The sequence below is a fragment of the Sus scrofa genome, chromosome 4 (assembly GCF_000003025.6).
Source record: "Sus scrofa isolate TJ Tabasco breed Duroc chromosome 4, Sscrofa11.1, whole genome shotgun sequence".
Taxonomy (NCBI): Eukaryota; Metazoa; Chordata; class Mammalia; order Artiodactyla; family Suidae; genus Sus; species Sus scrofa.
Genome location: NC_010446.5, coordinates 90,745,234 through 90,761,525, shown reverse-complemented (window position 1 = coordinate 90,761,525; position 16,292 = coordinate 90,745,234). Strand labels below are relative to the sequence as shown.

General features: G+C 42.6%; 1 long non-coding RNA gene across 1 annotated transcript in view; it reads right to left on the bottom strand.

Moving 5' to 3' along the window:
• The window catches only part of LOC110260311, a 51,293-nt gene that overhangs the window by 12,119 nt on the left and 22,882 nt on the right, over nucleotides 1-16,292 (bottom strand). The window contains exon 3 of the long non-coding RNA XR_002343382.1: nucleotides 13,839-13,968. This is a non-coding gene — a long non-coding RNA (uncharacterized LOC110260311). The remainder of the gene's footprint in view (nucleotides 1-13,838; nucleotides 13,969-16,292) is intronic.

Below are 16,292 nucleotides of genomic sequence, written 5' to 3'. Positions count from 1 at the left end.
ATATATCCAGAAAAAACTATAGTTCAAAAAAATACATGCACCCAATGTTCACTTCAGCACTATTTACAATAGTCAAGACATGGAAGCAACTTAAATGTTCATCAACAGATGAATAGATAAAGAAGATGTGGTGTGTGTGTGTGTGTGTGTGTGTGTATACACACACATATAAATAATGCAATGGAATTTACTTAGCCATAAAAAATGAAATAATGCCATTTGCAGCAACTCAGGTGGACCTAGAGGTTATCATACTAAGTGATGTAAGCCAGACAGATATCATATGATACCATATAATATTGTTTATATGTGAAATCTAAAAAAAAATGACACAAAGGAACTTATTGACAAAATAGGCATAGACCCACAAACACAGCAAACAAACTTATGATTACCAAAGGGGAAAGGGGGAGGGAAAAATTAGGAATTTGGGATTAATATATACTCACTACCGTATATAAAATAGATATGGAGCTCCTATTGTGGCACAGCGCTAGCAAAGCCAAGTAGTATCCATGAGGATGCAGGTCTGATCCCTGGCCCCATTCAGTGGGTTAAGAATCCGGCATTTCCATGAGCTTTGTGTAGGTTATGGATGGGGTTTGGATCCATGTTGCTGTGGCTGTGGCTGTGGCCAGCAGCTGCAGCTCCAATTCAACCCCTAGCCTGGGAACTTTCACATGCAGCAGGTGTGGCCCTAAAAAGACCAAAAAATAAATAAATAAATAACCAACAGGGACCTACTATATAGCACAGGAACTGTACTTAATATTTTGTAATAACCTACAAGGGAAAAGAATCTGAAAATAATTTGAAAAAGAATATGAATCACTTTACACCTAAAACTAACACAAAATTGTAAATCAGCTATACTTCAATTTTTTAAAAAAAGCAATATATAAAATGAAGTGTCATTAATAAATCTTAACAAGTTTTCTGTGTAATTTAGAGAAATTGAAAATAAAGAAGCAAATCCTTTTGAAAGGTATGCTTTTAAAAATTGTTTCTGTTTAAACAAACTTAAGGATAATCTAATCAGCTGATAGAGCATTATATGTAATTTTTATGAGAGAGAATTTGTGACTTGCATATAGCTTGGAAGGAGTTCAAAGGATTAAGCCAATGAGCTAGTGCAAAACTTGTTCTGAGCTCATCTACCTATTTATGTGAACAAGCTTTCTCAGAGTACATTTTTAAAGTCGGGGGTGCTGAAACCAGCTCATCATTGCTACAGGTAATATTAACACACAGATACAGAAACTCTTTGGGAAAACAAGAATAGTCGGTGAATATTTGATGAGGAAAAAGATATTTACATTGTCTTAAATGATCTCTCCCCCAAATACTTACTCATTATATAGAATATAAACAACTTTATAGAAGAGAAACCTGGATGACATCATGTTAGTTAAATGATCAAATTTAGCTGTATGAGTAATGAGAAAAGTTCAAGTTGTGCACCCATGACTACATGCAATAAGGAAAAAAAAAAAACTCTTGCTCTATGATATCATTACATCAAATAACCTGATTCTAATCATGAGGGAACAACTAACAAAACCCAACAGGGGGACAGTCTACGAAGTGATTGGCTTGTCATCTGCAAAAGTGCCAATGCCTTGCTGATGCCGCCAAAGTCAAGTAAGTGCAAAGAACTCTTTCAGGCTAAAGAGATGTGACAACTAAAAAGCTGTGTGTGATCTAGACTGGATCCTCTGGCTATAAAAAAGATATATCTGAAACAGTCGGTAGAATGTGAAGCATCTGCAGATAGAACAGTACTACAGTATCCACACTAGTTTCTTGGGCTTGGTGGTTGTATAGAGGAGAGGTCCTTGTTTGTAGAAATGATACATTAAAAAATTGGGGGTAACAGAGCTTCCTACTCTTAAATGACTCAGAAACCCAAATGTTCTCTCTTTCAATTTGAGGGGTGGGGGAAGCACCACCTTCAATGGATCCCATGTTACCCAGAGAAAAAATGAAGTTCTTCCAATGACCATGAGTCCCTCCACCACCTACCCTCTCTCCTCTGTCTGAACCTCATCTCTCATGCTCCTCCCCCTATGCCCTCTGTTCCAGCCACACAGGCCTTGCTTTTTCTCAAACCCATCAGACATACTCCCACCTTAAGGCCTTTGCATTAACTGTTCCCTCTGTCTGAAATGCTCTTCCCCCAGAAATCTACCTGGCCAACACCCTCACCTCCTCCTAGCCTTACTCAAATGAGATCTTTTCAGTAGGGCTCACTAGAACTACCTTACTTAAAAAGGAAAAAAAAAAGAGAGAGAGTCCAATTTCCTACATTCTTGATTCCCTAGCCCTGCTCTAGTTATTTTGGATTTTCTTCCGTGTTGTTGTTTCCAAAGCACTATTCCCTTCTACATATCTGGCAATATCATTGTATATTATGTTTATTATTCATTGTTTGCATCTCTCACTAGAACGTAAGTTCCATGGGGAAAGGGATTTTTGTTTTCTTCACCGATTTATCTCAAGTTCCTAGAACATTGTCTTGCACATAAATATTCATGGGATAAATTAAAGAATTTCCATTTCTGGGTAGAGGTTAGGATTATATTTGAAATAATACCACATAGTTCTTAATTGTTTTAATTTCTCAAAATCAAAAAAGTGAATTAAAAAGAGTAAGTAAAGGGTAGGACTTCCATTTCTGGCAACATAATTGACTTAAAAAATTTAACTATAGGAGTTCCCTTCGTAGCTCAGCAGTTAACACATCCAACTATGATCTATGAGGATGTGGATTCAATCCCTGGCCTTGCTCAGTGGATTAAGGATCTGGCATTGCTGTGAGCTATGCTGTAGGTCGCAGATGCAGCTTGGATCCCAGGTTGCTGTGGCTGTGGTGTAGGCCAGCAGCTGTAGTTCTAATTCTACCCCTAGCCTGGAAACTTCCATATGCCATGGGTGTGGCCCTAAAAAGCAAAACAAAACACAACAAAATTTAAATATAAAAGATTTAGAAATTCTGGGTAAAAGATAATAAACATATATTAAAATACAGAGTTGAACTACAAAAAAGCAAAGAGTCTCAAGAGACAAGATAAAAAGGAGCAGAAAAGCCAGAGCGCAAGATAATAAGGGCATGTGGTTATCCCAGTTGCCCAAGTCTTGGCTTTAGGAAAAGAAGATAAGACTTTTGCACACAGTTGTGGAGCAGGAACTGAGATCACCCCCACACGCCACCCACACACCACACACACAAGGACCCACAGAGCCCAGACCAACTTGGGCCTACATCTGCACCAAAATTGTTCTAGAAACAGAGACATATATGCCATGCATGTTTAAAATTTTTAGCCTTGGCTAGAAAAGGAAGACGAAAGGCAAAGACTGGAAGTCTCAATAAACAATTGCCAATGAAGAATCTTTTAAAGGGGGACATGGTGGGGGTGGGGTGTTGACCCCAGTGGTTCAAAGGTCAAGCAAAACTAGCCATCACATTTCATTAGGTTGGGAAAAGGAGAGCACATCTTTATGCACTTCCGGCCATGACACTTAACTCCCCTACTCAAAACTTGAGGAAAATGGAGTGTCAATTCCTTAAAACCAATGGAACCCGGAAACTAAGGAATTGCTCACAACAAATAAATAATAACGCACTATGATAGGGGTATGTCAAAGGGACACAGGAGCCAACTGAAAGAGCTCCTACTGGCCAAACCTGCAACAATTTGGCCAAGAAAATAAAGTGGCATTAGATTATAGCCCAAAGTATAATATGAATATCTATGAGTCCATACTGATATAAATAAATGAGCAAAAAAAAAAAAATATGTGGGGAGAAGAAACAAAGACCTCATGCAGAAGAATTCCAAATAATTTTATATGGACACTCCACCATCAAGGAGGAGGAATGCAACTCCTCACACCTGAAGAATGAGCTGCATATAGTGACTTCCTTCCAAAAAGTGTGGAACTATGGAGGCAGGAGGGGAGAGTAACTTTGCAGTGGACAAACACTACCTCTGCCAGGCAGTCAGAGTCCACATCACAGCCACAAATCACATCCATAGTTTGTACTCTTTTTTTTTTTTTTTTTTTTTTTTGTCTTTTGCCTTTTGCCTTTTTAGGGCCACATCTGCAGCACATGGAGATTCCCAGGCTAGGGGTCTAGTCAGAGCTACAGCTGCCAGCCTACGCCACAGCCATAGCAACAGGAGACTCAAGCCTCATCCATGACCTACACGACAGCTCACAGCAACACCAGATCCTTAACCCACCGAGCGAGGCCAGGGATTGAACTGGCAACGTCATGGTTCCTAGTCAGATTCGTTTCCGTTGTGCCTGCCACGTCGAGAACTCCCATAGGTTGTACTCTTGATAGAATGTGATGAAAATGGCACTTTACCTCTGTGATCTCTTCCTCAAAACCCATAAACACAGTCTAATCAGAAGAAAAACATCAAACTCCAATAGATTAGCATCCTACAATATACCTGCTCAGTATGCTTCAAAACTGTCAAGGTCATCAAAAGTCAGGAAGGTACAAGACATGGTCACAGCCAAGGGGAGCCTAAAAAGACTTGACAAGTAAATGTAGGGTGCATTGATTGGGAGCAATCTTGGAGCAGAAAAAGAACATTAGGTAAAAAATTTGAAAATCCGAATAAACTGTGGGAATTCCCACTATGACACAATGGGTTAAGGATCAGGTGTTGTCACAGCTATGGTGTAGGTCACAGCTGTGGCTCAGATTCGATCCCTTCCCTGGGAACTTCCACGTGCCACAGGTGTGGCTGAAAAAGAAAAAAAAAATCTAAATAAATTGTGAACTTTAGATAATAATAATGTGTCAATATAGATTCATTAATTGTAACGAATGTACCATACCAAAGTAAAAAGTTCATAAGAGGGAAAAATCATTAGGAGGGAGAGTATATGGGGAATTCTTTGTACTATCTTCTCAATTTGTCTATAAATCCAAAATTGTTCTCTAATATAAAGCCTATGATAAAAACAGTGATAATGAAAATAAATGGAGCCTAACAATTAGAGTATCTATCATTATTTTATTATCATTATTAAGCTGGGACAAATTTCTACCTTTATATCCAACAATAATTTATAGGAAATACAGTACACGAGAGGAGCATATTAAATTATGCCATGGGGACCCAATAAGCAAAATGCCCTGGTACCATCAATAAATAAATTGCAAAAGGAAAAAGTGACAAATGCGGAGCCTATAGATTAAAAGGAGACATATAAAGCAATCAAATGTGAGGATTTTATTTATCTCTGATTTAAATAAACCAACTTCCCCGTCCCACTTTGCTCAATGTCTCATTTGTGCTTCCTCATTCACCTGCCAAATGAACCATCTGCACCCAACCCCACACCTCAGGGTTTCCTTTTGGAGAAATCCAAACATGGACACCCATCATGGAGAGACTGGCTAAAGAGACTATGGTACAGCCATAGAACAGCCTATCATATTATAATTTAAAATAGTGAGTTGTTACATCTATATGTGCTGATATGGAAAATCTCAGGAAAATGTTGTAAAATGTTACTCTCTTTCTATGAATAAATTAAAATTGTACATGCATATGTGCTAGCACATGAAGAGTCATTTTGGGGACTGCTTTTTTTTCCTTTTACAGCCACGCCTGCATCATAGGGAAGTTCCCAGGCTAGTAGTTGAATCAGAGCTACAGCTGCAAGCCTACACCACAGCCACAACACCACCAGATCTGAGCCGCATCTGCAACCTCTGCCACAGCTTACAGCAATGCCAGAACCTTAACCCACTGAGCGAGGCCAGAGATCAAACCCTCATCCTCATGGACACTATGTTGGGTTCTTAATCCAGTAAGCCACAACAGGAACTCCTGGGGATGTTTTATATAAGAAAATTAACAAAGATTACTTCTGGATAGTGGAAAAGATATTGTTGTACTGGCAAAGTAGCTCTCTGATTTAAAAAAAAAAAAGAAAGAAAGAAAAGAAAGCCCTGATTTATAGCATTTTCTGATCTCCCTGGTGTAAATATTTTCATCGTGACTGATTTCAAGCTACCAGTGATTTCATAACAGGATCACAATAATTCCTCAGTAACAGTGCATTCTCCTGAGCTAGTGTGGGTCAGCTCCAACACATCACTGGGTAAGAACATGAACTCTTTATTTTATAACTTTACATGGTAGCTGAATGTATTTACATTATATTTAGAGATGTGTTTTATTTAAAAATAGAAGGAAACTGCTGAACACCATTGCTAAGCTTTCCATTTCTAGTTCTTGGTTACACATAGCCCCGGAAATAAGCCCAAGCCCACATTCCCTGGGTGCAAGGAAAATCAGTCAGCAGAGATCAGGATGAAGGAAACGTGTCCTTCCTATTGTCTTCCTTTCTAGGCTTTTATAAGATCCTATGTTTGTGAACAAAAACTTAATGGTTTTTTGGAGTTCCCGCTGTGACTCAGTGGGTTAAGGACCTGATATTGTCTCCGAGGATGCAATCCCTGGCCTGGCTCAGTGGGTTAGGGATCCAGCGCTGCTGTGAGGTGCAGAGTAGGTCACAGATGCAGCTCGGACCGAATATTGCTGTGGTTGTGGTGTAGGTCAAAGCTGCAGCTCCGATTCAACCTCTGGCCTGGGAATTTCCATATGCTGCAGATGCGGCCATAAAAAAATTTTTTTTAATAAAATTAAAAAAAAAGTGGGAGTTCCCATCATGGCTCAGTGGTTAGCAAACCTGACTAGTATCTATGAGGAGGCAGGTTCGATCCCTGGCCTTGCTCAGTGGGTTAAGGATCTGGCATTGCCATGAGCTGTGGTGTAGTTGGCAGACGCGGCTTGGATCCTGTGTTGCTGTGGCTGTGATGTAGGCCACTGGCTACAGTTCCAATTCAACCCCAGGCCTGGGAACTTCCACATGCCATGGGTGCGGCCCTAAAAAAACAAAAGAAAAAAAAATTTTTAAGTAATAGTTTTTGGTTTCATTTTTTAAAGAGAGGCTCCTACTGATACCTCCTTGTGCTCTTTAATTTGTTAAGAGAGAAGACATTAGAACTGGGACTATTAACAGAACGAGAAATGAAGAGCACTGGGAAGTGTGGCAGGGACATTACACTTTATTCGTGCATTTTTGTGACTCTGATGGTTTCTTAACACTAACTCTGAGCCACTTTCTCTTAGAGTAGCTCCTACCGCCAGAAAATAAACCAATTAATTCTTGAATCTGCCCTAACCGTCCTATTGTTATTTATCAAGAGTGTCATCTTTCTGATTACAAAAGATTCAGGAGAAGAGAGCATTTAATTAGAAATGAAGAAACCTACATTTATCATCCTAAAACAGATGCTACTGCGCTGCAAACGTTTGAACGAATCCCTTAACTTCTCTGGGCCTCAATGTCCTCATCTCTAACGTGAGAACCTCGAAGTTTACAACCTTTTTGGTTTTAAAATCCTACAATTCGGTGACTTCTGGTGACCAAACCCTCTTAAAGAAGTTCATTCCTCTCAAGAACTCACTAAGACGCTCTGAAGGGTTCATGGGTCAGATAGAAAGAAAGAGAAAGGAGTCAGCCCCTCAGGGTGGCCGCCTAAGGCTGAAGTGGGAGGAGCCATCTCCAGCAGGCTTCGCAAGGACCCCGCCCACTGAGAGGCCCAGGACCACAGCGGGACTAAAGTTCCCCCCACCACAGTGTTTCCATTTAGGGACAACAGTGCTTCCATGTTTGCACCTCCATTATTTCCCTCCAAAGACTGTTTTTTGTTTTGTTTTGTTTTGTTGTCTTTTTTCCTTTTCTAGGGCCGCATCTGTGGCATATGGAGGTTCCCAGGCTAGGGGTCTAATCAGAGCTGTAGCCGCCGGGCTACGCCAGAGCCACAGCAACGCAGGATCCAAGCCTTGTCTGCGACCTACACCACAGCTCACGGCAACGCCGGATCCTTAACCCACTGAGCAAGGCCAGGGATTGAACCCACAACCTCATGGTTCTTAGTTAGATTCGTTAACCACTGAGCCACAATGGGAACTCCCAAAGACTGGTTCTTAACAAAGTCTCCACCAAAGGGACCCTGTTTCTGCTCTCAGATCTTTGTCTCTGTCTCCTCAAAATGTGCTTTCTTCAGGATCTTCCTCACTAGAGAGTTTTTATTCCTACAGACCTCAACAAGATCTGAGCTCAGCTCTGAGTCCCACAGATATAAAAGAGGACCAGGGATCCTTGTGGTTCTTGGAAGGGACACACACACAGCGTACCTAAAAGGGATGATATTATTACCGGGTCCCTAGAGGCAGGCGACAGAGCTAGACTCCAGCTTACAGTGAGATCAGAGAAGACTCAGACACTGGAAAAAAGCCAACAGAAGCTTCATCAACTGTAGTTTAAAACCCCCCCAGTGTTAGTTGACTCTTTAAAAAGCTTAAAAGCCATTCCCCTGAGGTTTGTGGGAGAGACAAAACAGTGAAGGAAAGTCATTTTCTCTAAGAGCAAAGGCTTCACTCTGTCACTGGGATTGTGAGAGAGCATAAATCCCTAACAATAATCACAAAGATCTTCGTGTCACTTCTCAGAGCATAAAATGCCTTTCAGCACATCACCTAATCTGATTTCCACAACAAGCCGTGAGTTACTGTTGTCACTGGAGACCGGACGAGGGGGATCAGGAGGCCTGGGTGCAGGCCTGGACTCGGCCACTGATTCGCTTGTGTCTCAAGTGAGTTCCCTGTCTTTAGGGCATGTGTGGGCCTTCATTTCACAGACGAGGAAACAGAAGTGCAAATGAGATAAATGATTTGTCCCTATCAACAGGAACAACAAGGGACAGATTGGAAAGAACGAAGGCTGGAAGCAACAGCTTCTTTGTTGTGTGTCATTAACATAAAAAGAATCTCCAGAGGCTGAGATGGGCAGGGTGGGCAGACAGTAGGACTCCTGAGGTTAAGGAGATGGAAAATCCATCATGGAAAAATGAACATGGTTATTTCTTTGTCCTTTTTTTTTTTTTTTTTTTTTTGCCTGTGCTTGCAGCGTGCAGTAATTCTCAGGCCAGGAATCGAACCCTTGCCATAGCATCAACCCGAGCCTCAGCAGTGACAACACCGGGTCCTTAACTTGCAGAACTCTTTTTTTTTTTTTTCCTTCATTTTAACACGGGTTATTTCTTTAAGAAATGACTTTGTGTGTCCAGACTTAGTGGAATCTATAAAGAGCAAGATGAGGGGGTGACCAAGACTCAGACATGTGACTACTCCTGAACCCCAAATCTGAGGGATGACCTTGAGGCTTCCAAAGAGTCATAAGCCCCCACCTGCCCATCACAGCCGCCCATCAAGTCTCATGAAAGGGGCCATGTAGAGGCATTCTCTAGTCCTTCCAGGTACCTAACTAGTTAAGAACAGAGGCCCAGAAGTGTAGAGTCCAGACACTCAAAAACTCTTTGTTTAAAATCATCCCTCTTTGGGAGTTCCCATCGTGCTGCAGTGGAAACAAATCCAACTAGGAACCATGAGGTTGTAGGTTCAATCCCTGGCCTCGTTCAGTGGGCTGAGGATCTGGTGTTGCCATGAGCTGTGGTGTAGTTTGCAGACATGGCTCGGATCCTGCGTTGCTGTGCCTGTGGTGTGGACTAGCAGCTGTAGCTCGGATTAGACCCCTAGCCTGGGAACCTCCATATGCTGTGAGTGCAGCCCTGAAAAGCAAACATAAATAAATAAATAATAAAATCATCTCTTTTCACTTTCATTCTAAATCTATTGCTTTGACGTTTTAAGCCATGCTTCCTAGTTTTCTTCTGGAACAGGAAAAGGTGATATTTATGCCAAGGTAACCACGTCCTACCCAGAGATTTCACTCACACCCCCTCCCTCTTACTCTTCACAGCCTGAGGAGTCCTTGGTAGAAAAATCATTTACCTGAATATGTATCTACTTAGAGGACTTCCGCCCCCGCTCCACCAGCTAAAGCCTGGGGAGGGGCTTTCTGCCAAAAGAATGAGGAGGAACAGAACCAGAGCAAGGGTTTCGCCACAGCCAATCCCCAAGGACTCTGATGGCAGCTGAGGTAGATGGTAGAGGTGGGAACGAACCAGGGCCACTGATCTGCACCCTCCAGGGGGCACCATTCACATCGTTTCCCTTTAGGAAGCAGCACTGGTTCAAGCCCTCAAGCCCATCTTTCCACTGCCCGCTTTCCAGTTACAGTATCTTAATTCAAGAGTTTTTTTGTTTGGTTGGTTGGTTGGGGTTTTTTTCCTCTTTACAGCTGCACTTGCAGCATTTGAAAGTTCCCAGGCTAAGTGTTGAATCAGAGCTGCAGCTGTAGACCTACGCCACAGCCACAGCAAAACCAGATCCGAGCTACATCTGTGACCTACACCACAGTTTGTGGCAATGCCAAATTCTTAACCCACTGAGCCAGGTCAAGGATCAAACCTGCATCCTCTCTGATATTATGTTGGGTTCTTAACCCGCTGAGCCACAATGGGAACTCCCGTATTTCAAGTTTTGTTTCTTCTGATTATTTGGGGTGAAGGTACAAGGCAAGGTAAAGAAATTAATAAGATTTTTTTTTTCAAATGTAACCCTTTGGTAAGTGTAGCAGGTGTGATTCAGCTTTACACTAGGAGATTGTAAAGTCTGCCCTCGAGGATACCACCCTATCCTCTGTGATGCAGGAGTAATGCTATGACATGATGTGGGGCTGACCCAGAGGAAGATGCACTGTTAATCTCCAATCTCTCAGCACCACCCAACTATTGGTTTCTGTGCACAACTGTGCTGAACTGGCTTAGCCTCTCCCCATTAACATTTATAGAAGGATTTATGTACTGCAGAGATTCTGGTCCACTCTGCTTTATACAACTAATAACTCGAAAGGAAAATGCAGAGACTCATCTGGGCATTAACAAAAAAAAGAAGACAGTTGTTCCACTTATGCAACATCATGGTCAAATGATAATATGCAAAATGCACACTGGCCAAGGGGGACGGTAAGTATATGCATAGTCAGCGTGAACTCAGAAGAATGGCGAGGGGTTGTGTGGGTAAGAATGACATCCAGCTGTAGGAACACAGACCCAAATACAATGGGCAAAAGATTATGCCCCAGCATTCTGTCCCCTTTCAAGAAACCATCCCAGGAATCCCACCCAACAAGTTGTGTTTAAAGTCTCTTGGGCCAGACCTAGAGACATAACCCAACATAACTGTAAGGGAGGCTGAGAAGTGTACTCTCCTGGCTGCCTACAGCATCACCGTGAATAAAGCCAGGGCTTATTTCCAGGAAAAATGGGAAAATAGGTATTGAGCGGGCAGAAAGCAAGTGCTTTCACAACAATCTATAATCCATGTGATGTCAGTGAGCTGGCTTGTGCAAGCTCATCCGGGCACAGGGCAGGGTAGGGGTCGAATCGCTGAGATGGTGAAGGGTATGTATGGTTAGTGTGAGCTTAGTGGATCAGTGAGAAATGTAGAGTCGGGTGTGAGATTAACCATGTGGTGAGCGGTATATAATCTATGTGGGCTCAGTGAGGTGGTGAGGGGCATATACAGTTAGTGTGAGTTGAGACAGTTATAATTAGTGTTTGGGCTACACTGAGAAAATTTCACTAAAGCCTTTATAATCATTTTGCAGCTTTTTTTTTTTTTTTTTTTTTTTGGCCGTGCTGGGGGCACGCAGAGGTTCTCAGGCAGGGATGGAACCTTTGCTACAATAGCAACCAGAGCCACAGCAATGACAATGCTGAATCCTTAACCTACTGAGCCACCAGGGAACTCCCACTTTGCAGTTTTCTGGGAGCATCAATCCATAAGAACAACTCGGTAAGATCAGGGAAAGATGGGAAACACCCTGCTGTCCTCTATGGGGTGGGGGTGGGGGGGCATGGCAACCTCTCTATCTTTATAAGTGGGTTTTTTTTGTTTTTTTGGTTTTCTTTTATTTTTTCCTTTTTTAAGGCTGCACCTGCAGCATATGAGGTTCCTAGGCTAGGGGGTGAATTGGAGCGGCAGCTGCCAGCCTATACCACAGCCACAGCAACATGGGATCCCAGCCACATCTACAACCCACACCATAGCTCACAGCAATGCAAGATCTTTAACTCACTAGGCGAGACCAGGGATTGAACCTGTATCCTCACTGACACTAGTTGGTTTTGTTACTGCTCTGTGTGTGTGTGTGTGTGTGTGTGTGTGTGTGGTTTGTAATCAGGGTCTGCCTTCACTGGGACAGATGTTACATTGTTACAGATGTTACATTGACAGGTACAGGTGGCCCCTCTTGTCAGTTCCAAGCAGGATCTGCTCTGCTATTGTCCTTCTATGGCCAAGTCCCCTCGGGTTAACAGGCTTCATACATCACAGTGGGCAGGTTTACACACCTCGACCCAAAGCCAGAACTGCTAACAAATTACCTTGACATGTTGATTGCTTGCCTTATCTCACCCAGGAGGCCTCCAAAGTCCTCCTTCACATCGCCAGAAACACTTCCAATTATGGCCTTGGTTTATCAGGGACTGTTTTCTTGGTGTTCCTACTCTGCTCCCTATGACCTTGATTGTCTGAGTGATAGATATTTGAGTTGTTGCTGCATCCCTCTTAGAATGGCCCCTGCTTATCTCTGCCTCTGTTCCTACAGGATGTGTTTTATTGCCACACAGACTCTTGACTTGCGGCCGCTGTTGCATCATCCAGCACTGACTGTCACTCTAGCAACTCGAGGACACCTATAGTTGGCCTCTGTAAAGAGAGCTGTCCAGAAACAAAGTGCCAAACATAACACTGTATCAAACTTCTTGAGTTACACAATAGGAGGAAATCATTACTTAGGATTTCAAAGGACAACAGAGAATTTCAACATCAACCGGGAATTGTGCTCTGTTTTTGAGCCAATCGATGCCAGACGGATGATGGGAAAGAACAACTGACGTGTCATGGGATTGCCAAGCACCATCCCAAATCCTTCCTGAGGTCAGCAGTCCCAGCCCCACCAAACCCTACAGCTCAAAAAGCAGCTACAAGTGCAGGGTACACTGTGACCCTGAGGACATCATCTACTTTAGGAGCCACACCTAAAATTGCTAGATTTTTGGTTAGAAATGTGGTTGATAACATGCCCTTAGAATCATCATGAACTCTGGAAGAGGACATTGACTCATCAACTCATCTGTCAGAGTCAAGTATAATTTTAGAAATCAGCTTAATGTGAATTCTCAAGAACAATGATCTAAAAGCATTGATATTGGAGAGCCCATCCTATCTGAATTGGCAGGTGCTTCAACATAGCCCCAGCAAATGGTGAGGAATTCATCCTGGTTTCATTTGACCAAGAAATTATTCATGGTTATATACCCTCCGCAAATCTGCAAGACAAACTCCAGAGCTTTGTTGGGATCAAATATTAAGTTTTGCTTCCCAACCAAGGACCTTGATCTGGACTAGTTATCTTGGATGGGAAATTCTCCTTCTTTAATAATCTCCTATTGAGATAAGTTGGGATTTCACATAGGTAATGTTACTGCAAAAATCTAGGCTCTGTGGGGAAAGTGACTTTTGTTCACTCTTAGAATGAGGAAGAAGCAGTAGAAATGATCACCCATGAACTCTCCAGCAAATATCCTGCATCACAGGAACATGCCTGGTCTTCTTTGGAGAGGTGGACTGACCCCAATTTCAGGACACCACAGGAACTCAATAAAACTTGGAACATTATGTTACAATTTATGAAGGCATAGCTAACTCAGCAACTGGAAGGAATAACAATTATTGCCCGTTGATTATAAAAGCTTTTTTCTGTTCAGGCATTCTTTGAACTCTTATGTCAAAGCAACCCCATGATCAATAAGACCCTGAGAATCTTACCAGATGCTGGATGATGGCATGAAATTGACAACTCTTTCCACAGTTCTCTTGTTTAATTGGGTGCTCAATGAGATGGACTGTATTGGATCAGGATTGGTCCTGATGAGGATTATCATGTTCCAGAGCCAAGCTGGGAAGACAGACAGAAAATAAATCTAAAAATCACAGGTAGGGGACTGGGGATGGGAATAGCCAATAAACAGGGCACAAGCCAAATGAATAGTCAGGAATTAGACGCCTATCAGGAGTCCAGATTAAGCATGTAGGTTAAAAACCAAGCCAGCAGTTAGGAATCAGGAAACCCACAAGCAGCACTAGAGTCAGGAAATACAAGTCAAAGGGCCAGAAACCAAGTAAAAAGTTATGACAGCTCAGAGTTCCCTGTGGCTCAGCAGGCTAAGGATCTAGCATTGTCAGTGTTGTGGCTTGGGTTTGATCGCTGGCCTTGGAACTTCCACATACCCCGGGTGCAGCCAAAACAAAGAGTTCCGACAGCAGTTAAGAGCACATACCCCGGGTGCAGCCAAAACAAAGAGTTCCGACAGCAGTCACAGTGGCTACCCCAGTTCTGTGAGGGCAATCCATGATGCTCTGGGTTGTATAAGCGGAAGCAGAATAAAAAGGAATGGAATCAAATGACAGAGGTAGAGTGTTGGGAATCATGCTAAAAGCCACATCATGACACCTCTGTGCACTGCCTGATGAAGGTTAGCACTTTAAGCCAGTAATTAGCCACCCATGCTGTATCAGGATTTGGGGACCTACCGGCCAGGAATAGCCATTAGGGAATCAGGGGGAAAAAATGGAAATGGAGAAACTTCACATTGACACTTTCCCAACTCCCTGTCAGTTCTATCTTCCCGTTTTCTGTGACCTTCCCAGCTGATTCCCAAGTACCAAGCAACTCCATGCTGCCCATCTGTATCCACACACTTCCTTGGAAGCATGGCACGCAGACCTCTCCATTTCCTCAAAATTTTCCAAGTTTAAAAAAAATGCTTCTCAAAAAAATTTTTGGGAAAGCATATCACAGATGCTAAGAGGAGAGCAGGTGTATCAAAGTAACTCTAACTGGGGTATCAATCATGAATATGCTTAGTGCTCCTAAAGGTATTCTAATTTGAGAGAACTAATTAATACAAAAGAACCTCCAGAGCTCTCTCCCTAGCACTCTAGATGAATAGAAGTTAAAAAAAAAAAAAACCAACACCAAGAAGAGAGCTTCTAAAAAAATTGCTTAAGCAATATGACTTGAATTATGGTTTTTTTCATTGTTAGTTTCCCTTCACAAAAAAAAAAAAAACCTTATTAATCAAGACTTCTAAGGACTCTGTTTAAAAGTGCTAACTGATTCATCTCCCTTATCCCTTTTTTTAATTGTATATTGTTCTAGAAATAAATACAATTTTTTTTTTCTTTTTGCCTGTCCCGTGGCATATGGAGTTCCGAGCCAGGGATCAGATCTGAGCTGCAGTTGCAGCAATGCTGGATCCTTAGCCTGCTGTGCCAGGCAAGGGAACCAACCTGCTTCCTAGCACTCCAAAGACGCCGTCAATCCTGTTGTGCCATAGCATGAACTCCAGAATAAACACAATTTGAATTTTAATAATTTTCTGAAAATGATACTTGACCATATAAAAAGCTCAGATGTGTCTGTTTCCTAGTCTCCATAAATTCTTACAGAGGATTCACTACACAGTGGAAGGAACTCAGTATTGTCCTGGCAAAGCCCTCATCAACGCTGGTCTATGTCTCCTCAGAGAGATAATAACATACACTTTGCAGAGTTCTCACGAAGATTAAAAATAATGTACTGAGGGAATTCCCCTTGTGGCTCAGTGGAAATGAATCTGACTAGTATCCACAGGGACACAGGCTCCATCCCTGGCCTCACTCAGTGGGTTAAGGATCCTTCGTCACCAAGAGCTGTGGTGTAGGTCACAGATGAGGCTCTGATCTGGCATTGGCATGGCTGTGGCGTAGGCCAGCGGCTTCTATGGCTCTGATTTGACCCCTAGCCTGGGAACTTCCATATGCCAGGGGTGCAGCCCTTAAAAAAAAAGAAGTTCCCGTCGTGGCGCAGTGGTTAACAAACCCAACTAGGAACCATGAGGTTGTGGGTTCGATCCCTGGCCTTGCTCAGTGGGTTAAGGATCCGGCGTTGCCATGAGCTGTGGTGTAGGTTGCAGACGCAGCTTGGATCCCGCGTTGCTGTGGCTCTGGCTTAGGCTGGTGGCCACAGCTCCGACTCCACTCCTAGCCTGGAAACCTCCATGTGCCACAGGAGCGGCCCTAGAAAAGGCAAAAAGACCAAAAAAAAAAAAAAAAAGAAGAAGAAGAAGAATGTAGTAAAGGACCTAGAACAGAGCCTGGCACATCACCAGTGTTGGATGAATAGCAGCAACTGTTAATGTTAGCTCACTCCTCTAAGGAGGGTCCAGTCACCTTTCATTG